Genomic DNA, 23,492 nt, shown 5'->3' with positions numbered 1-23,492 from the left:
ATTTTTGTAGTTTTGCCCTCCCTGTCATGGAAGGCCTAAACAGTCCAAAACAGGCCTGAACATGTCCTGGCTTGCTCCTTTTTCTGCTCCCCCTCCTTCTGCTGATGGAAGAAACAACCATGGGAAAGGAAGATAAAAAGGCCTGGTGCTTCCATGTCTGTCCAAACTTGTTTACAAGGTACCTGCACACATTTATACACTTGTTTGTGTTCTGCCCTAAAAGGTAAAAGCAAGCCCTGACTTCACCTAATGTGGTTAAGTTCAGCTAACTGCCATTCTGATTGGCTAATCTGTGTCCAAAGGTCCATTAGACTCAGACTACACTGATCAAAGGAGATGAGCAGGTAACACAATGTGCTTGCTGCTACCACCATTGCTGTTCTGCCTTATCGTGCGCTCTGCTTCTGGCAGTGTTCTGCCTCACTGTCTTATTGCACCCTGCCACACTATGCTAAACTATAAGCTAGCCCTGCTGCATAAAAACAAGCCCTGATATTTTGGGCTTGTCTGCCTGGAAACTGCTTCGAGTTTACCAGGAATAGGAACCAAACGCCTCCACACAATAGGCTTGCTTAGCCAGCATGACACCTGCCAGTCTTCTGCCAAGACTGCAGATCTGCAAGACATCCTGTATACACCTGCCAAGATGAGGAGCCCTAGAAGGGACACAGATCATCCAGAAGGGACCAGGACCAGGTCAAAGATTGTCTGCTTTCTCCCAGCACCTCTGCTAAGAGCCTAGGAAAATCAGAAGCCTCAACAGGTAAGAAGACACCAACAGAATTCCCTGCAAGTGGAAACTGTAGTCAACCCTGTAGGTCAGGAAATATTTTGTGAGTAAATACTCAAAGCCTCTTTAGCAAATCTTCAGCAAAACTCTGTAAGTGAATCCTAGCCTTCTGCCTTGAAGCAGAAAGGAGTTTCCTGAGTCCATCTAGCAGGCAAGCGGTATAACTGACCACAAGGACACCTCTTTCCAGTTCTAATGGTTTAATGTTTGTGTTATTACTAGTTATTTCTTGAGGGTTCTAGATCCAGTTACTCCTTTACATAATGTTTTCATGACCGTTGCAAAGAACCAATTATTATTAAAAATTACCAGGCAGGTAGCAAGAGAGTCCTGAATATCAAAATTAATAAACAATATTAATGTTGAAAAAATCCCAATTTGCATCATTAATTAATATCCTCCATTACACTCACTCACATATTCCTCTGAAATAATTTTTAGGAAGTTATCAAATCCCTTCTCTATTTTGCTAGGATAAGTGTGCTCAAGGTACTGTCACTTATAAGGTGAAAACTCTGCTCCCTGCTCACTGCTCACTTCCACATCACTCCTGCTTTCATTTCTCTTCATGAACACAAGTGACCATATGCTCAAAATGAGATCTTAGCAGGGTCTGTTAAAATATTACTGCTGTTCGTTGTCTCTATTGCAAATATGCCTACTGCACCTAAAATCATCATTCACAGCTGAATCACATTCACAGTTTACTATCAGCTTCCCAGTAGACAAAAAAATAATATTTCTCTTTATTTTTATCCAACACAGCTAATTGAGCACTTTCCAACTCATCCCCCATAGCTTTGGCTTATTCCATTGTGTTCCTACTACTTGGAAATAATCTTGATCCATTCTCCTGCCTTCCTGGAGGAGCTGCAAGTCATTCCAGGCTCAGCAATACCACACACCTTCATATCACAGTATCACAGTATCACCAAGGTTGGAAGAGACCTCACAGATCATCAAGTCCAACCCTTTACCACAGAGCTCAAGGCCAGACCACGGCACCAAGTGCAACGTCCAATCCTGCCTTGAACAGCTCCAGGGACGGCGACTCCACCACCTCCCCGGGCAGCCCATTCCAGTGTCCAATGACTCTCTCAGTGAAGAACTTTCTCCTCACCTCAAGCCTAAATCATTAAATTACAGAATGGTCCAGCCTGGAAGGGACCTCCAAAGCTTACACTGATGAGGATCTTTCCAATTAGTTACTCAAATAATGCTTGGAATAACTGAGCAAGCAGTTATCTAGTGGCGTAACTAGAAACACCTTGCATGAAAGAAAAATGCTGTGCATGTGATTTCTTGCTGCTTTTCACAACTTGTGATCTTCTCTGCCTAAGCAAACAGTGATGGCTGCAGGAAGCTTTAGGGATTCAGTATTTCACATCATGGAGAGTTTTGCATTTTTTCCTAAATTGTGGTGAAAATGCTAGGAAACACAAGCCTGCTCTCCTAGTGGAAGCCACCAACAATCTCCCGTGCTTATCTGGTAAACATGTCCTCAGTCCTTTTGAGAAAAGCACTCTACCCTCACTGCCCACGTGCCAACCCACAAGTCAGGCAGTGTGAATACCCACCCACTTGGGGCTGGAATGCAAAACATAGAATCATAGAATCAACCAGGTTGGAAGAGACCTCCAAGATCATCCAGGCCAACCTAGCACCCAACCCTAGACAGTCAACTAGACCATGGCACTACCACAGAATCACAAAACCAACCAGGTTGGAAGAGACCTCCAAGATCATCCAGTCCAACCTAGCACCCAGCCCTAGCCAGTCAACTAGACCATGGCACTGAGTGCCCCATCCAGGCTTTTCTTGAATGCCTCCAGGGATGGTGACTCCACGACCTCCCTGGGCAGCCCATTCCAATGCCAATCACTCTCTCTGGGAAGAGCTACCTCCTAACATCCAGCCTAGACCTGCCCTGGCACAACTTGAGACTGTGTTCCTTTGTTCTGTTGCTGCTTGCCTGGCAGAAGAGACCAATCCCCAGCTGGCTACACTTTTTTTGGTATTAATTTAGAATGACTGCTTACCAGAAGACTGATTTTTCACCATAATGGCCATGCTGTGCCATGAAAAACAAAACCAACCAACACCACCCTCTACAACAAATTGTACTCATTAAGGAAAAAAAAAGAAAGAAAAAAGCCACAGTATTTCCATTTTTACGCAGCTCTGATTGATGAAAATGAGCACATCTTGAATACAGGAATTTTTATAGCTCTTTTTTTGAATCTGATCTTTTGTAAAACAACCTCTGCAGCATGGATTTGTTTTCTTACTCTACAAGCTTGTGTTCAAACCAGTGTAAATACATGTTCAGAATTAGCAAAGAAGAACAATAAGCACAAAATAATATCATGTGGCTAACAACTTGTTTTCTTTTTAATAACAGTTCAAGTCCTAGGATTACTTTCCAGCAGGAAAAATAGCACAGAGAGGGAAAAAAAAAAAAAACCCACACAACAATTTGCCTTCTTTCTGATTTTCTGCTCTGGGAATTTGGGGGAAAAATAAAGAGCTAATTCTCTGATACTTTGCCCCCTCCTTTCATGGAACTCCATAACAATTTATCTCCAAGAAATAATAATGAAAATTATGCTGAAATGGAACAGAACCACATGGCTAATGGAAGGCTGAATAGATTATAAGACTAAGTAATTTAAGGTATGTTTATCAACTCAGTATGGATTGGCTAAATGATTTATTTCAGCTATATCAATATTACAGAAAGTGTTATGTTGATGTCTTCTTACAGAATGATTTGAAAATAAATCCTAAACAATTCTTTTAAATACTTATTATACTGGAGGCAACTGCTAAGTATAGGCTAACACAGTCTATATTCTAATTTTTAATACACATCTAAGTGCAATACACTACCAATTGAAACAGAAACCAGATAGTTTTCATATCTACAATGGGCATCCAAAGAAAATGTGATGTGCAGGTCAATTATGCTACTGTCAGCTTGTTTTTAAGTGTAATTAGTGAGAACAAGCTCACCTGCATTAACACATTTTATATGTTTGTGTCCAGAACTAGTGACCTTAGCATTTGTTGGGCGGTTTCTCTCCCTTATCTTCACTTCTCTCTCTGCCTGCAACTGTCACTACCCAGCAACTTTTTCTGATTCTCAAATGTGTTATCACAGAGGTGTTTCTCTTGTCACTGGGGGGCTCAGCCTTGGCCAGCAATGGAATCTTGGAGACAGTGGCACTGGATCTTAATTAGGTGTTCACGTAAAACTGGATGAGGCATTTAGTGCTATGGTCTAGTTGACTGGCTAGGGCTGGGTGCTAGGTTGGACTGGATGATCTTGGAGGTCTCTTCCATCCTGGTTGATTCTATGATTCTATTAATCTTTATCATAATCTGTTTGGTTTTTTTAATAATACATAAGTTAATGGCAAAGTTCCCTTCACAAAATGAAGTAATACAATGTTCTTACTGATAAGTCTAGCAGATGGGGGGGGGAAAAGCACAGAGTATTAACAGGCTTTCTCTCTTGATTCTGGTTGTCCTTTTATCCTAGTTCATCCTTAAATGGGCAATGCTTAGCTACCTCACAAGGATGCTTGAAGGCTTTTAGAAATAATTACTGGACTTCACATTTGTTGTGCAGCAATGAGACACACTTACTTTCTTAAACCCTCACTGCTGCAATCTTAACCTTTCCATTTTCAAAATAATAAGCACTTTATGCTCAGCTCAGTTCACTTGCTGGCATGTGGTCACTCCTTGCATCCTTTCCAGTCTACAAACCATCAGTGTATTTAGCCCCTATTCAGCATTAAACAAACCCTGAGAGAACTTGCAAATTATGGCTGAGTCCCTTTCTTAGCATACTTAAAGCAATGAAGCAGAAAAGGAGTAACAAGAGGAGAGAAAATAGAGGGGGAAAACAGAAAAGGAAAAAAAATAGGCAGTGAAGGATAACCAAAGCAGAGGATTAAAAATACCAGAACTGGCAAACTTGGTGTACATGTAAAGAAAAAAGAACAGTATGCTAGGATGATCCTGTAAGGGTTTCCAATCCTCATTTCTCTGGTTTACTACTGTATAAGGGGTTTTGTGAGACCATACAATTAAAAGGGAACTCCTGTACCCAGAGATACTCACTTGATCCCTTTTGAAGAGTTTTACCACACAGGTAACTAAACTATCTAAGTGTGTATTCAATAAACATAGTAAAAGAGTTTATTTGTGGGGAAGGATTAGTTGTTTAATAATTTAAGAGATTCTCAAAGACTTCTTTTAAAAACACAAAGAACAATTATTGTAAGTCAGACCTATATATTGCTGGATGTCACAACTGACCAATTCTTTTCGCCACATACTCACCAATTTAGCTAGTACTGTCAGGATTTTAGACTTGCAGCCAATAACTAAATCTCTGTTTATACAAAGGTTGGTGAAAGAATAATCCCAGACCTACTTTTTATGATAGTTTTTATTTAAATTAAATGGTGGACCAAGCAAAGTAAATCTGCAATTCAGGTTTTCAATTTCAAAAGGCAAATTTCAAAAAATAAGGGAAGTTATTACTGAGATTGAAAGAAATGAAAAGTTGGAGAACATAATCATAGGGCAGATCTGGAACGTGTTTAAACTACAATATGAGTATCTGTAGAATTCTTTTATCCAGAGGAGGTGACAAGAGAATTCATAAGAAAGTTTCCAGATGCAATGATATGAATTACCTAACAAAGAAAGAAAAGTAGAATAATCAGAGAGCTTTCAAGGGACAAGAAAAAAAGGCTCGGCAGAGGAAACTATGGTCTGGGATCAAGAAACACCAGCACAAAGTGAAATGTGCCAGAAGTTGAGTGCAGTTAAAAAGGTCAAAGACACCACAACAGAAGCAGAACACAAATCAGGAGCACTAATTTGGACTTATACCAAGAATTCTGTAAGATCTGTGATGACAAACCACAGATCCAGTTGCTAGAATTAAAAAAATCCCAAGTACTGCACCACGTTTAGGACCATCTCCTTAAGAGACCAGAAAATGCACTGTCTACATAAGAAAAGGGGGAATCTAGCCAATCAAGACAATTGCTAGTCCAGCCTGAGGAGTCTGGAAGGAAACAAGTAATATGTGGATAGATATGATATGGATTCAGTAATGCTAGAACAGACTACACTGACAGCTCTCATATACAACAGCCACAATGCACGCAGCACATCAAGTAACATGCCATTGTGATAACATGATTTCAACAAAACATTATTAGGTGCTATTGTTTGTATCACAGCGTTCACAACACGGGTCGTGGGCTCAACTCTGCTGCCCTGCATAACACATACTTCTTTTCCTCTGTACTGTCCCTGGGTCTGTAGGTTGGCTCCCCATGCATAACCAGGGGCTGCTACCAGCTGCACTTAATCTCTCTAGGCAAACAAAACTGTTTTGCACGTGCGTGCATGTGGGTGAGAGGATGAAAAGCAAACAGGATCAGAAAGAACTGGTGAAGGAGTAAGGCAAATGTGCTGGTGTTGGGGAGCACTCTGAGGAACAGTAGGTTGCTGGGAGACCCTTGCTTCTTATCCCACCCACACTCACCCAAAAGACTCAATACTTAATGATACCATGACACTTGTTCTTTCAGCACAGCAAAATATCTCTGATGGCACAACCTATTTTAACCAGAAATACACTCCCTAAAAGCATTCTGTAAAGACAACTGTTAACATCACTGGACAAAGCACAGGTTAAACTGAAATTCCACTGCTACAAATGTTCAAGCAAGACACCTCCACATGACAACAGGAGACTACTGAAATTGCTAAGGACTAGGGAACTACTCTTAAGGACTTATGGGGAAATTATGGTAGCTAATATTTATTGTCTAGCAAATTAAAGACTGAAAGGACCAAACAGAAACATGCATAGCAATGACAGTTATGAAAGAAAAAACAAGGCATGACAAACAGATGTGTATTGCAACACACAGTGGCTTCACAGAGAGTAAAATCCTGGCCAGTCAATTTGGGGTAAAAAACAAACTGATCCACTGGAATCCAGTGTGAAGCTGGGGAATCTTCACATGAAGTTCGGAGGTAGAGTCATAGTTATGCAATACTTATTTAAAATACAAACCATCATCAATACTAATTTTTATTCTTCAGGGTGTTGTGGCTCCACCTTGTTGGCTTTTTCACCACAAATTCTAAGGCCACTTCATTACACTCAATATGGCATCTGCAGTTCTCAGTACCACAGCTCAGAACTCCCCTAGGTATTTCCTCACAGCTGCATAGACTCATTTTGTCCCACATCCTCGCTCACAGACCAGGGGAATGCCAGCATTCAAGCAATGGAAAGCCCCTTGTCTAGTGTAACTAAATTGACGTTAAGTTAGATTCCTAAAATAACTCTTCATTCTGAGCCTTGTTATGGTTTTCTTCTAGAAAAAAAGAGAAATTAAAGACAAAAATGTGACCACTAGGATTGCGAAAAAGAAATGTATTGCCAGTAAGCTGTTAGTCCATACCAGAAGCTGGAATGGATTCATTAAAGAAAAAAAAACACCAACCAACCAAAATATAAAGGCAGATGTACAAAGAGATTGACCCTTGTAAACTAGAGGATCAGCTATGTCTTAATGTTATTCTCAGATGAAATAAAAAACTCACATCATAATTTGCTGCCCTTTTTTTATGGGGATAAAAATAAACACGCACACAACCACAGCACGGCTTCCAAACTTTGGCCAAAAACACGGAAGAATTTGTCAGGTGTAGTTAGTTTTTCACAGTATCACAGTATTATTAGGATTGGAAGAGACCTCACAGATCATCAAGTCCAACCCTTTACCACAGAGCTCAAGGCTAGACCATGGCACCAAGTGCCACATCCAATCCTGCCTTGAACAGCTCCAGGGACGGTGACTCCACCACCTCCCCGGGCAGCCCATTCCAGTGTCCAATGACTCTCTCAGGGAAGAACTTTCTCCTCACCTCCAACCTAAATTTCCCCTGGCACAGCCTGAGGCTGTGTCCTCTTGTTCTGGTGCTGGCCACCTGAGAGAAGAGAGCAACCTCCTCCTGGCCACAACCTCCCCTCAGGTAGTTGTACACAGCAATAAGGTCACCCCTGAGCCTCCTCTTCTCCAGGCTAACCAATCCCAGCTCCCTCAGCCTCTCCTCGTAGGGCTGTGCTCAAGGCCTCTCCCCAGCCTCATCACCCTTCTCTGGACACACTCAAGCATCTCAATGTCCCTCCTAAACTGGGGGGCCCAGAACTGAACACAGCACTCGAGGTGTGGTCTAACCAGTGCAGAGTACAGGGGCAGAATGACCTCCCTGCTCCTGCTGACCACACCATTGCTGATGCAGGCCAGGATGCCACTGGCTCTCTTGGCCACCTGGGCACACTGCTGGCTCATGTTCAGGCAGGTATCAATCAGCACCCCCAGATCCCTCTCTGTTTGGCTGCTCTCCAGCCACTCCGACCCCAGCTTGTATCTCTGCATGGGGTTGCTGTGGCCAAAGTGCAGCACCCTGCACTTGGAGCTATTATTTTGTATTGTTTCACACCCAACAATCGCTTCAGTACACCAGCCACCTCTACCAAGACCAACCAGCTAACTCCAGCTCCCTGTCCTGCCACACAGCAGCCTCTGGCTGGGCTTGTCTGCCTGGTCGGAGCTGGCAGCGCTCTGGATCCAGAGAAGCACGCTCAGTCCTAATGGGGAACAAATGTCTCCCACTAATTATTTGACGAAGCTGGAAGTACCACAGAAGAGCTCTAGAAGTTCATCCAACTAAACAACCCTTTTCCACAAATACACAGGCTGCGAGTAGCTGCTCTGACAAGAATTCAGATAAGCTCGAGAGGTATTTCATATTCGATACACAACTGCTGACCCATGCTACTTCTCCTTATTGTTATAAAAATGCGCTGAAGCAGTATCGCGGACTTTCAAAAGCAATTTCCAGCCCAGCCTTTGAAAATAAGAGCTGTAGAAACACAGACCCCGGCTAGCCACAGGACGGCACGTCGCGGTACCGCCGCTCCCAGCTGCCCGGCGGGTGAGGAGCAGCACCGGGCTGGGCGCGCAGGCAGGCAGGCACCGCGGCTCCTCTCACAGCCCTTCCCGGCTCTGCCTCACCGTGGCGTTGGCTGGACGCGGAGAGCCGCGCTTTCTGGAAGCGATTTACAGCAAAGCCGCCTCCAGTACTCGCAAGCACTCCGACTGCAGCAGCCCCAGCAGAGCCCGGAGATCTCCTTACCGTCTGACAGGACAACAAAGCCCGCCGGCCACAACGGCCAGCGAGCCTCGCGCCGGCCGCTCGACAACCGACGGGAGCGAGAGTGGCCAGACCGCCCCCCCCCCCCCCCCCAGAGCGGCGGCGTGCGGGCACCGCACGAACCAAAGCCGCCCGGGGAGAGGGTGGGGGGGAAGTGCCTCGCCCCGCGCCAGCCTCCAGCAGCCCTCCAAAGCCGGGCGCCCCGGCCAGCCCGGGCCTCGCTCCGAACTTCGGAAGACAGATCATGACGAGTCAGAACCTCGGAGCGGCTTCTCCCGCTCTGCTGCACCAGCCCTGTCCAGCAGCAACCCCTTACTCGCCCCGGACACCTCTCCCGCCCCCTTGCTAACTTTGCCCGCCGGGCCAAGCGGGTGTGAGACGGTACCTGAGACAGGCGGCGGACGAAGCGCAGCCCTGCTGTGCTGAAGGATGCCCGGCGGGCGGAGACGGCCAGCCTCAGTGACAGCGTTTCCTCCTCCCCGGCTGCCGCCCGTGCCCGCCCGCCGCGCTCCGGGGCCGCTCCCCTCTCGGCTCCGCGACAGGGAGGTGCCGGGACAGCGCTGCGCCGCCACACGGTCCCGCTGCCCGGCAGAAAGTTTGTGCAGCGCAGTCCAGGGGCGGTGGCACGTCGTGGGGAGACGCCTCCGCGGGGCCGCGCCTCGCAGCTCCGCGCCCAGCCCGGCCGGTCTGGGGCCGCAGCCACTTCCTCTTCCTCCGAGCTGCAGAGCCGAAGCCGGCGGAGAGACAGCGGCAGCGGCGCCTCCCGCCTACTCTACCGGCGCCGCCCGAAGGTGAACTGCTCCGCCCGCTGGCCAGGGCTGGAAGTGCTCGACTCAGCCCCCGCTCCTGCGCTCTCGCTCTGCTCCTTGCCCGTCAGTCCCAGCCAAAAGACGAGCGTGCCGCGGTACTTCGTCACACACAGTCAAGCTAGACCTGGCCTTAAAGCAGCACATTTCCTCTCAAGGTGGCTATTCCCTCATTATCCCTCAGACCGTGGGCAAGCGCTCTCTTCTCTAGATCAAACGAGTTCATCTCCCTCTGCCTCTCTTTGCATCCATGACCCTCCACTGAGTTTGTTTCAGCTTGCCAGTAACTTTCCTCAGGGGAAACGACACGCGTGGACACCGCACGCAGGCTAGAAGAGGCCTCAGTGTGTGCCAGCGAGAGGATGCTCACACCAGGCGACTGCAGAGCGTCATTACTATTGTCAGGTAGGGTCAGCTCGCTGCCCGCTAACCAGCTCTCAGGCTTTGAAAGAGAGCTGCTACCCGGTCACCTATCTGTGCTAGGTGCTCTCCCTTCCCAAAGGCAGGATGCTTGGTCTGTGTTAAATTCTGAACAGGTCATAAGGGCCTGTTGTCAAGCTTGCCCAAGTCCTGGACAGCAGCCCAGCCCTGACACTTTTCAATGGCACCCCCTCAGTATGTGGTCAGGTGCAGACATTGCAAGAGGGGATCCTACCTACTACTCCCGGTCCCTGCAAAAGATGTTACGACAGGTCTCCACCTGGATGCTGCCTTCTAGGCAAAGCAGAGCCCGTTAAACTGCAACTGTCCGAGCCCAACCAGCTTTGTAACCCATTTAGCTGTCCACTCACCCAGACTACAGAATCCTAGAGAACGCACAAAAATAGCACAGCAGCCAGTGCCAAGCACCTTACTGAAGTTGCCATGGCACCCAGTACCATCCCCATGCCAACAAATGCGGCCATTTCAGCACAGAAGACAAACAGTCCGTGTGGCAGGACAATACCCTCTCTAGATGACCTGAAACACACTAAAGCAAGTCTGTTTCAAAGCAACTCAACTTACCAGGTGACTGATTTCCTTATGATTCCCCAGATTGTCCTTCTGGCCTTTCCTGTAAATGGGTGCAACACTTGTCTCGCTTCAGCTGTTGTGGAGCACCCTCAACCCACTCTAAAAGGTAGAGAGCAGCTGCTCTCGAGGCATCAACCAACTCTTCACAGAACCCTCAAACACAACCCAGCTCACTCTGCAGGTCAAGTTCTCAGGAGAATCCCTGTCTTTCTATTCATTCCTTGCTGGTAGTTCTTTGCCTGCTTGAACCTTGCCTCTCAGCACATGGGTCAAGAAGACTGAGACAAAGGCAGCTCCACGTACATTGGCCTTACCTGTGCTTACAGTCATCGACAGGCCTACACGTTCCTTGCTAAGCCTCTTGCTGTTAAGAGTTTGAGAGCAAGGCGAGATCAGAGGCCACTGTGTGTCAACGCCATTCCTACATGCCTTGACAATACTTCAGAGTTCCTTCACCATAACCTGTTCTTGCTTTCACCATCAGAGTTTTGGAAGCAAACTCAGTCATCAGGTGACCCCCATTTAGTCTAATGTCCCAACTAATCAACTTGTCTTCCTATTTGGATGTTCCACACTTGCACAACAAAAACTTGCCCTCTCTCCTATGCTCCCTTCACCTTTCAGAGCTGCCTCCTATGGTATCCCATTTACCACTTCCCCAAATAAGCCAAAGTCTACTCTCTGAAGTCCAAGGACTTGCCTTCCCCGTTTCCTTCAGGATCCTGAGATCCACTATATGATTGTTTCTACAGCCAGGGTTGCTACTATCACATACCTGAATAGTTTCTTGTTAGTAGACATTCATTTGTGCCACACCCTTAGCCCATTCAGAGTATCTACCAAGAAAGCTTCCCAAAATTCACTTAATTCCTTGCATCCCACCATATTACCCTTCCAGATGTCAGGTTGACTCCTCTCTAAGAATCAGGATCTGTGACACACAGATGTTGCTGAGTTGCTAATAAGCCTTCCTCATAAATAGCTCTGTAATCACCAACATGTCACCCTCACTGGACTCTCCTTTTGATCTTTTGCATTCTCAACCAACCTGTTATCCATTCAAGACCTCAATATCATAAAACCAGGCAGGTTGTAAGAGATCATCCAGTCCAACCTAGCACCCAGCCCTAGCCAATCAACCAGACCATGGCACTAAGTGCCCCAGCCAGGCTCTTCAACACCTCCAGGGATGGTGCCTCCACCACCTCCCTGGGCAGCCCATTCCAATGCCAGTCACTCTGCCAACAACTTCCTCCTAACATCCAGCCTAGACCTCCCCTGGCACAACCTGAGACTGTGTCCCCTTGTTCTGTTGCTGGTTGCCTGGGAGAAGAGACCAACCCCACCTGGCTACAGCCTCCCTTCAGGTAGTTGTAGACAGCAATGAGGTCACCCCTGAGCCTCCTCTTCTGCAGGCTGCACACCCCCAGCTCCCTCAGCCTCTCCTCATAGGGTTTGTGCTCCAGGCCCCTCACCAGCTTTGTTGCCCTTCTCTGGACACCTTCCAGCACCTCAACATCTCTCTTGAATTGAGGAGCCCAGAACTGGACACAGTTCTCAAGGTGTGGCCTGACCAGTGCTGAGCACAGGGGCAGAATAACCTCCCTTGTCCTACTGGCCACACTGTTCCTGATGCAGGCCAGGATGCCATTGGCTCTCAGCCTCCTGGGCACACTGCTGGCTCATCTTCAGCTACTACCTACCAGTACTCCCAGTTCCTTTTGTTCCTGGCTGCTCTCAGCCACTCTGTCCCCGGTCTGTAGCTCTGCTTGGGGTTATTGTCGCCGAAGTATAGAACCTTGTACTTAGCCTTGTTCAATCTCATCCCATTGGCATCTGCCCATCCATCCAGCCTGTCAAGGTCCCTCTGCAGGACTCTCCTACCCTCCATCGCATTGACACCTGCTCCTAACTTGGTGTTATCTGCAGACTTACTGATGCTGGACTCAATCCCCTTGTCCAGATCATCAATAAAGATATTGAACAGGATAGGGCCCAGCACTGATCACTGGGGCACACCTCTAGTGATTATTTTCAGCTACTCTTTTCACAGGGGGAGCCAACTTTTCACCCTCATTTTCCCAGAAAAACACTCCAAGTATTCATCCCAAGTCTGTGGGATTCAGGTCTGTGTAACTGCTTGTTCTCTTCATTTTACTTCCCCTTATGAGGGCAGAAACTTCTTTTGTAGCTCCTAAAACACTCTTGATTAATACTGAAACTACTTGAAGCCCAGGTGCCCAGCCACCACTACTATATATGCTACACTTTGTCCACTTAATCTCTCTCCTTACTGTGTAGGTGCATAAATCTCAATTCCTTCCTAACTGAAGAAAATTTCTGTGTTGAAGGCTGGTATTGTGATAGATTAAATCTATTTGGAAGTACTCCCTCCACTTTCCCCTCCTGTGCCATCACAGAACAAGATCATTTCCCCCAAAGTGGCATCTGTCCACATTTGAGTCCTCTTAAAGGACAACTGCCAGCATTACCTAGTAGTGAATAGCCATAAGCATAACATCAAAACATTGGAAGTGGGGAAATGAAGTTACTTCTTCCCCAGTGCTGAACTATGAAGCTAACACTAACAATGCCTTTTGTGTGAGAACTTGGGACTGGATAACCTTGGAGGTCTCTTCCAATGTAGTTGATTCTATAGGCTACACTCTTCTCTTCTATACCCTTCACCCATCTCCTTTTCCTATTTCCTTCTCTGTATTTTGTTTTCTCTTAGTCTCTTTTAATTATTTACACAGATTTTCCTCTTTCCTTGTCCTTCATAATTTTTCCACCATTCATTAGTTTCTCTGGTTTTCCAACTGCACAGCATGCAGTCACATCAGGGTGCAATGTAATTGAGCTGTTTTTCTGGTACTACTGTTAAAACATATGGGGCAGGATTGCTAAGTGTGTAGGAAGAAGTGAAAGTGCAGCTTTCCCAGTATTATAAATGCATCAGGTCACAGATAGCTCCAGAAGGGGCATTCTGGGCACCAGGCATTGCTGACTTGATAGGATTTGCAGACCTACACCTCTAGGTTGGAGCCAAAAGGATATCTGACAACATGAAAGACTTTTGCTGGTGCAAAGTCTTCTCAGCTATAGAAAGGACTATCAACACTAAGCAAACATCATTCTGGGATGACCATAGATTGCTATGAAGTAGTAGTCCTGTACAGATGAAATGTGTTTCAAATGAATTTTACAGTTGGTCACACAGCACAGACCCAGGCACTATAAACCTTCTTTCCACTACCCACACCGCAGTCAGCTGCTAACACATGCCTGCAAACTTTGAGCTATCAGATAGAGTGTCTTTTAATGCACAACTTCAACCTGGAATTCCTCAACTCCAGAGCTAAATACACAACCTATTAAGTCATTTCTGCAACTTTTCAGAGGTAAATTGGAGTCAAAACTTTGTTCCATGAGATTTTTGGCACGAAGGCATTTTTTTTCTGAGTACAAGCCATATTAAGGAAGCAGAAGATTAATTACCAGGATGGGATACTTCTACTATCACTTGTTTAGGTGCCTGATCTGAAATTCAAGAAAACAAAGATGGTTCAAGGGCCTGGCAGCAAAGCATGCAGCTGAAGCACAGCACACAATCTAAATTGACTCTACACATCTAAACTATTGTTTCTAGACTACCCACTGGGAGAATTTCACAAGTCCATTCTGACTTGCTAGTGCTCATATATTCTTTATAATTACAAAATATGGAAACACTACCTCTTTAGGAAGCATTCTGATACAGATTTGATTTGGCAAGATAAGATCTAGAGTTTAGTCTGACTATAACAGACATGTGGCACATAGGCAATGATCTTCTCAGGAGAAATCTGGTGGACCGGGGGGAAAAAAAAGCTAACAAGCATCCTAGGGTTTAAAATTTATATCTATTGGTGTTTAAGAAATACATAAATATCAATGTATCACAATAAATAGATATGTGTTTATCATACACATATCCCCAGTACAATAAATTACTGTTAAACATAAATGACTTGATAAAATACTACAACATTGCCCTAATGACCATTTAACTATAAACTGAAGGACCTTGGATCAACAGTAATATATTGCCCCTAGACACTCCATTAGGAATACTAGATTACCTTAGGAGTTTAAAGCAACTTTGATATGTTTCATTTCTGTTTCCAGACAGAGAAATCTGTTCTAAAGCCACATATTGAGCACCACAGAGCTCTACAACCTCCTGTGTCACCAGCAGGAGTGATCACGTTTTCCATTTGCACTTCGTAGTGCTGAGTGCAGCTGGGTAAGACAAGATCAGTGGAGGTGCAAATTGCTGCTGGTAGGGCACTGGAGAATTCTGCTGTGCCAAGTATCTGTACTTATTTTGGCACAGGCAGAGAAGATCACAAATTGTGAAAAGCAGCAAGAAATCACATGCACAGCATTTCTCTTTCATGCAAGGTGTTTCTAGTTGCACCACTAGATAACTGCTTGCTCAGTTATTCCAAGCATTGAGTAATTGGAAAGATCCACATCAGTGTAAGCCTTTTTCAGTATGAAACTCAGTGTAATGTCACTTACTGCTGTTTTCACTATAAAGTTAGATTCCAGCATTCAAGTTAATCATGTTACTTTTCTAGCTTGCACAGTGGCATAAAAAGATGCTAAAAGATAATTCAGAATAAAAAGTAACAGACACCTACAACCCCACATCAAACAGGAGTCAGCAAAACCTTGTTACTTCTGATTACATTTAGAAGCATATAAAATACTGATAAAGAAAGAGTTTTGTTATTTACCTAGCACTCTGCAAAAGCATGCGTAGCATCTACTGAGATGTTTGTTAACAAGTGTGATGGTTTGGGTGTTACCTGCCCTCCCAGACTTAAGAAAATCACCCAGACTAGACTCAGTCCATCTGGCAATTGGAAGAATGAAGCTGTATTTACAGCTTAGCACAATATACAAGCAGATGTTTACAATACATACAGCTATAGACAGAAATAGACAAGGTAAAAAGTTATACAGAAACACAACAGCCCTCCCAGAAACCTGAGGCCCCAGGAGGGGCTCTCAACCACCCCTCCACCTTACCCCAGACTTGGCCTTATGTTCGAGGTGAGTTTGGAGGGTTGGCTGGAGCAGGGGGTTAGGAAGCAGAAGGATTAGTCACACAGACAGCATGTTAGGTTAGAGAGAAGTGCAGCCCCAAAGACAGCAAACAACTGTGTCACCTGTCTATATGTTCTTGTTCTTATACATCTTAGCAAGCCTATGAGTGAAGTAGACATCACCACTGTTTCCTTTTCACAGCCTATCATGTAATTATTCTCACTAAAATATTCTAGCTAGGCTCAAACTAGCACAAGACAAAATATGGAAGGTCAAAAGAGAAAGTCTAGATTCCATTCAAGACAGACAAGTAAGTTGGTGTAATTTTTTTTACTGTCACTGTTTGTTTCAAATCAGTCCAAACTACTATCTTAGTTAGAATTCTTTTTATTTGTTGATGAACAATCCTTTTGACTCCTAGTTTGTATTCTGGGCACTGCAGCAGAGAGAACATCTGTCCTACCAATGCCAATGTATCATTCTCCCTGTACTCGTTTCCATTTCAATGTCAGTTGGTGTGACTGCTAGAGAACACCATTCCTCTAGTTTTGCACAGTTGCTTAGTGCCAAGCAATCTGCCACCATAGCAGCTCTGAGAAAAGATCTGTAGCTCTTCAACTCCTACCTGGTTCTGATTTGTTTTACCAAAGCTCTTGCACTCTCAAGATCTTGAATGGCTTGTAGCTTGCAACAGGTTTGAGTCATCAACAGATTGAAGCACTCAGGATATAGAGGTCATGATAAACTTTAGTGGAAATCAAAGCTCTGATGAACTGTTTTCTTATTCCAAAGAAATAACTTCATTGGGTGTTACTCAGCAGTAAGCCATACTCAGAAACACATGGAAACTGCTTCCAAAGCACAGAAAGAACCAAGACAGAACAGAGAACTACAGAAAAGTCAGGTTTACACAGCTTCTACAGAAGATCCAACTAGTCCCCTACTGCTGGTGATGGTACAACCCTCTCTGCCCTGTTCAGCAACACACAATCTAACCTTTCCAAAACAGCAGCAGCTACTTTTGCTTCCCAGGGTTTCAGAATAGGGAAGCAGCTTACACACATTTAGGTACTCAGATTAGGTCACAATTTTAGCCCAGTAAGTTATCAAAAATAGCTAACATTTTATTTCCAAAGAAAACCAACTTAAACACTGCAGCAGTTTAATGGCACAGGATCATTTTGTTTTAATTAAGTGCTTCTATTGCTCATTTGTAGGCAACTATTAAGGAGCTGCAGAGGCTAGGTATAATTAAGAATCAATTTTCTGCTTTGAAAGCTAGGTTCTGAAGTCTTGAAACCTAAAATACACACATGGCCTTAGATTTCTGAAGGCTACACACAGTTAGGCAAGTAATTTTTACTTGCTCAGTATCTGATAGGATATGCTCCTGTAGGAGTAGGAGGAAAGCTGTAGCCCTGCTTGAGAACTGCTTACAATTTATTCCATTCATCCCTATTTATTTTGCCTTTCTTGAATGTTTCAGCACACATCTGACAGAAATATAGATTTCACCTTCTCATTTCATTAACACTTTTAGTGAAATCCAAGCTGTAGAAACAGCTTCACAAACAATACAGGTATGTCCCAAAAAAAGCTACATCTAAACAACTGTTGGCCAAAGAGCAAGATTTATTACTGTAATCAAGTGAGTACTACAGCAGCTACTGTTCTAGGTGATCAAACAAACAGTGGCCAAGTTCTCCATGTTAGAAAGGGCAATCTAACCAGACGTTTGGGAAGCCATGACTTGGTTTCAGATCACATACACGAGCTGTTGCTCTTGCATCTCTTCCCTGAAGTAAAATGGGGAGAGAGCTTTATTAATTTCTCTAAGGTTTTGCAAGTGAAAACCCCATCTGAAAGGTCATCTAGCAATAAGCCAGCACAGAAGGCTAAGATTTAATATTAACAACACTAAATTACTGGAAAGAGATGGAATACCTGCTTTTGCCTTATTTTGGCTATCCAGAGTGGCATCAGTAAGGAATATTTTATACAACTTTCAATTTCCTGAACATTCTGGTTATTTAATACAGTACTATAAGCATCAGTGCATTGCACTTTCTCCAATGCATTAAGCTAATTCACATAAGTGAAAGTAACTCTTAAAGCTTTTGATGTCTTAGATTTCCACCAGATACCTGGTGCCCAACCGTACTAATGAGGTCATCTGAGATTCTCATTTGAATATATGTCACTAATATGAAAAAGAACTAGAGAACCAGGCACATTAAATAATGCAACAGAGATTCATGAAATTTTCAGTGTTAAACACCATATTACCTCTAGAGCAGATGAATAGGTAAGATACACCTCATGAAAAGCTGACAAATTTGCAACAGCCCAGCTGATCCAATGGCACAAGCAGTGCCTAGACTAGGCAAACAGCTCTAATGGGTCACTATCTTAAGGTTATGAGCACTTATTTCTAGCCCTATTGGTAACAACTACGTGAGGGGAGGTTGTGGCCAGGAGGAGGTTGCTCTCTTCTCTCAGGTGGCCAGCACCAGAACAAGAGGACACAGCCTCAAGCTACGCCAGAAGAAATTTAGGCTGGAGGTGAGGAGAAAGTTCTTCCCTGAGAGAGTCATTGGACACTGGAATAGGCTGCCCGGGGAGGTGGTGGAGTCACCGTCCCTGGAGCTGTTCAAGGCAGGATTGGACGTGGCACTTGGTGCCATGGTCTGGCCTTGAGCTCTGTGGCAAAGGGTTGGACTTGATGATCTATGAGGTCTCTTCCAACCTTGGTGATACTGTGATAAAAGGTCTGCTCCACTTACATCTGTTCAAGATACTACATAAATACAAGCCCCATGAAATTCAGTACTTAATGCAATGATTTGAAATTGGTACACCTGTTAAGTACAGTGTCCCAACCTACAGTCAAAAGTATTTCTGGATAGTAGAAGAGGAGAAGCAAGAGCAGTTTGGTGTATGAACTTAAAACAGAAACTACATCATCCAAGTAAATCCAGTTCATTAGGTTAAAGCACTCTTGCAATGAAGACAAATCACAAAGAAGTCAAGGAACACTTCTCCCAGTTGAAAAGCAATTTAACCAGTTTAACAGGAGGAGGTGTCAAGACTGTTGACAAAATACAGCTTGTGGCAGCTGTGATGCTTTAAATGGTCTTAAGGCCTTAGACTGAGCTCTAGTGAAAGGATGTCATAGAATCAACCAGGTTGGAAGAGACCTCCAAGATCATCCAGTCCATTACAAGCAATTTCACAACTGTATGGTATCAGTGACTTTTCTGCAAGTTAGCTGAAGATATTTAAGGTTTCTTAGACACAACTAGATGAGATCTGTAGCAGTTGCAATGGATGCACAGGACCAAAAATCAGTCTCTAGTTGTCAGGGAACAACAGTACAAAAAACCACCACATTGCGAAACACTACAGTATGCAGAGCCTGGTTTACACTAGGATTGGTATCTCAAAAAGACTGTTGGTATTTCAAGCAAGCTTTGATGAAGTCTCAAAATGAGGAAAGAGGTTGTACAGCTGCCCACCACCCAAAGCATTCAGATACAAGATGCATAACATCACACTGAGTGACAATAGCTGGGGCAAAGTGTCTAGGTGGCCTGCTAATATATTCTAATAGTCATGGAAGTATCTGAAAAGGTAATCAGGATGGAAGGCTGAAGTCCAGTCTTGAGCAAGTATTTATCTATTTGTGGCAAAAGAGAACCCAGAGATAAATAGAGAAACTTCATAAAACCACTTTTTGAAGTTAAGATATTTGTCAGTAAGTATGCTGCAATACAGTTGAAAATGCATAGCCAATCCTCCAAAAATTAGAATGTCAACTGCTTGGCAGAATTCAGATTCCCAAACTCCAGGTGAAAAGTAACTTAGCCCTACCACACTTAAGGTTATCATTGCTGAATATAGGAAAGTAAACTTTTTTGGATAGTAGAGGCATCTCCAAGTTAGTTGGAATTGAAAAGAGCATCCCAACAACAACAACAAAAAAATCACTGATGCTTACTGAAGAAAAGGAGTTTAAACAAATTAACCTTTTTCCCAAACTTAGGATTTTACACAAGCTGTTCATAAATTGTGTATCCTGGGTGTTTTAACACGTTTTATATGCCAAAAGTATCACCTTGGCAAGAACTAGGCTAAGCTGTAAACATAAACCTTCATTCAATTTTCAGAGCCATCTGAGTCTAGTCTGGGTGATTTCCAAAGTGAGGGTGGGTGTGGGGAACACCCAAACCATCACAAAGTGTCATTTATATTGGAAAACACCATCCAAGAAAGTGAACATTTCAGAGAGTCATAATTACCACGGGGAAGTACACATAGCAATTGAAAATTAAGTTACCCATATTCCATATCTGTATTTATCCATATCACCTCCTCTCCCCCAACCTAGGGAGACACAGTCCTAGGACACTGAAAATTGCAGGTAGCACTAAGCATTGGCAGCAAAAGTAAGAACCTCTAGCTGAGTTCCCACCCATTGCCAGTTACTGTGTTTCATTTACAAGAACAGAGTGATCTAGAAAGAGCACCCAGTTAGTCCACGTTCCTACTCATTTCAACATTATCTATATGAAGGGAAAACAGAAGGTGGCTAAATGCACACACTCAGACCATACTGAGATTTAAATATCACTACAGCCTTATCTTTTTACTATTTCATCTTTCTCACATTCATGGGCTTGGAGAATAATCAGACTTACCTGAAAGTTGATAGGAGAACCAAAGCCTTTTCTCATATCCTTTTGAAATGTTGTCAAGTTCATTTAAGGATTTAATCTGTAAGCACTGCAGAAATGAAGTGAGGAACTGAAAAGAGTTACAGATAAGCTGACAGGAACTTTGAGCTACACAATACACCACCGGTTTAAGCTTCACCACCCTGTCTCCCTAGGGAGCACCCATCTCTGTCCTGGTATTATACTCAACTTGTGTCAAACCTGCAAACAAACCCTGTCTTTCTATCAAGCCCATCATGCACTGTAACAGAATCAACCAGGTTGGAAGAGACCTCCAAGATCATCCAGGCCAACCAAGCACCCATTCCTAGCCAATCAACTAGACCATGGCACTAAGTGCCTCATTCAGTCTTTTATTCAACACCTCCAGGGACAGTGACTCCACCACCTCCCTGGGCAGCCCATTCCAATGCCAATCACTCTCTCTGGGAAGAACTTCCTCCTAACATCCAGCCTAGACCTCCTCCAGCACAACTTGAGACTGTGTCCCCTTGTTCTGTTGCTGCTTGCCTGGCAGAAGAGACCAACCCCACCTGGCTACAGCCTCCCTTCAGGTAGTTCTAGACAACAGTGAGGTCTGCCCTGAGCCTCCTCTTCTCCAGGCTGCACACCCCCAGCTCCCTCAGCCTCTCCTCACAGGGCTGTGCTCCAGGCCTTTCACCAGCTTCATTGCCCTTCTCTGGACACATTCCAGGACTTCAACATCTCTCTTGAATTGAGGAGCCCAGAACTGGACACAGCACTCAAGGTGTGGCCTGACCAGTGCTGAGCACAGGGACAGAATAACCTCCCTTGTCCTGCTGGCCACACTGTTCCTGATGCAGGCCAGGATGCCATTGGCTCTCTCGGCCTCCTGGGCACACTGCTGCCTCATCTTCAGCTACTACCTACCAGTACTCCCAGTTCCTTTTCTTCCTGTCTGCTCTCAGCCACTCTGTCCCCAGCCTGTAGTGCTGCTTGGGGTTGCTGTGGCCACAGTGTGGAACCCTGCACTTAGCCTTGTTAAATCTCATCCCATTGGGCTCTGCCCCCCCATCCACCTCTGCTAATCTACAGAGAGTTTCCACTGTATTTCTTACACCTGTATTTCTTAACGTGGAAATTAGACTATAACAGGAATTGGTGCATTCCGTGCTGGCCAGCTTATACTGCTGAAAGAACGGGCTGCAGCGCTGCACCAGAGCAGCGTGCTTGGAATTGCACCGCTGGGCAGGGTTTTGTTAGCTTCACGCTCCACCTGCTGGCTGATGACTAAGTTACAGTGTGGCAGCTCCCACAGAAGTCGCCTGCCTATTATTCTGTCACCAGTAGGTAGCTCTATGCTGTCATGGCAACTGGCACAGTTCTCAGTCAAAGATGGACTGCACAGCTGGGTCCACCACAGCGTGAAGATTAACCTACAGAAATAGAACCTAGACGGTTATAAAAGGAGATGTTAGTCTCATTTTTAATATCCATCCAGACTACCCACACTGAAGTATTGCAAAGCATAACTTGAGTAAGAAATACAACTAAGGCAGTGAACTCCAATTCTCCCTTAGTACCCAAGTACCACTAACTCGAACAGAAGGAAGGCACCTTTCAGAAACAAATGTGCTTGTCTGCCAAGGTCATCCTCAAAAGCTTCAGAAAATGAAGTCAGTAGACACCTGCTCAGACATGAAAATGTTTCTGCAGTGGCCCTGAATTTACACAGGAAGCTAAAAAAAAAATCCATATATTCTTTCCCTCAATACACAAGGATTTGCCCAAGAGTCAGTTTCAGGATTATCTTCTTTTTCAATCCACTGCCTCCCCAGCTTGAGACTCCTGAAACTCTTACGGATTTTCCCATATGGAATTTGCCACCTAAAAGACTTATTAAAAGGTGAAAATATGCTGTCAAGTGACATGTATTAAGAGAAGAAAAAATCCACATTCAGGTTTCCTTTGCTCCAGCAGACATGCTCAGTACTCAGTGTTAGAAAGTGTGCTTTGGTGTTCACTGTCACACAGCACAGCAGCTTCTCATCTTCCAATAGCCTAGCGTTCTGAAGTGCTGATATCAAGACCACAAAACCCAGAGCAAAACAAAGCAAATCATCCCAGACCTCACAATTTACAAAGCAGCAACACAGCACTAAAATAAAAGTGCATGTATGTTTAATCATGGAATCAACCACATTTGAAGAGACCTCCAAGATCATCCAGGCCAACCTAGCACCCAGCCCTAAACAATCAACCAGACCATGGCACTAAATACTTCAGCCAGGCTTTTCTTGAACACGCCCAGGGACCGGTGACTCCACCACCTCCCTGGGCAGCCCATTCCAATGCCAATCACTCTCTGACAACAACTTCCTCCTAACATCCAGCCTAGACCTCCCTTGGCACATTTTGAGACTGTGTCCCCTTGTTCTCTTGCTGTTTGCCTGGGAGAAAAGACAAACCTCCACCCGGCTACATCCTCCCTTCAGGTAGTTCTAGACAGCAATGAGGTCACTCCTGAGCCTCCACTTCTCCAGTCTAAACAACCCAAGCTCCCTCAGCCTCTCATAGGGATGTTCTCTAGGCCACTCACCAGCTTCATTGCCCTTCTCTGGACACCTTCCAGCACCTCAACATCTCTCTTGAATTGAGGGGCCCAGAACTGGGCACAGGACTCAAGAGGTGGCCTGACCAGTGCTGATTCACAAAAAAAATCTGACTATTGATCTTTTTGATTTTACTTCCAAAAGTCTGCTTTTAAAACCTCTTAACAGAATTGTAACTTCGACTAAATTACCTCAAAACCCAAAAGACTGAGTCTGTTTC

The 23,492-nt window shown here is 44.6% G+C and overlaps 1 protein-coding gene across 2 annotated transcripts in view; it reads right to left on the bottom strand.

The window, feature by feature from the left end:
- Positions 1-9,759, bottom strand: part of RFTN1 (raftlin, lipid raft linker 1) — a 134,711-nt gene extending 124,952 nt beyond the window's left edge. For both annotated transcript variants that reach the window (XM_064167210.1, XM_064167211.1), the window contains exon 1: positions 9,438-9,759. The gene's annotated coding sequence lies outside the window, so the exon portion shown is untranslated. The remainder of the gene's footprint in view (positions 1-9,437) is intronic.
- Positions 9,760-23,492: the final 13,733 nt, after the last annotated feature.

The sequence above is a fragment of the Pogoniulus pusillus genome, chromosome 28, assembly GCF_015220805.1.
Source record: "Pogoniulus pusillus isolate bPogPus1 chromosome 28, bPogPus1.pri, whole genome shotgun sequence".
Classification (NCBI taxonomy): domain Eukaryota; kingdom Metazoa; phylum Chordata; class Aves; order Piciformes; family Lybiidae; genus Pogoniulus; species Pogoniulus pusillus.
The sequence above is the reverse complement of the archived record's forward strand: the minus strand, read 5'-3'. Positions and strand labels throughout refer to the sequence as shown.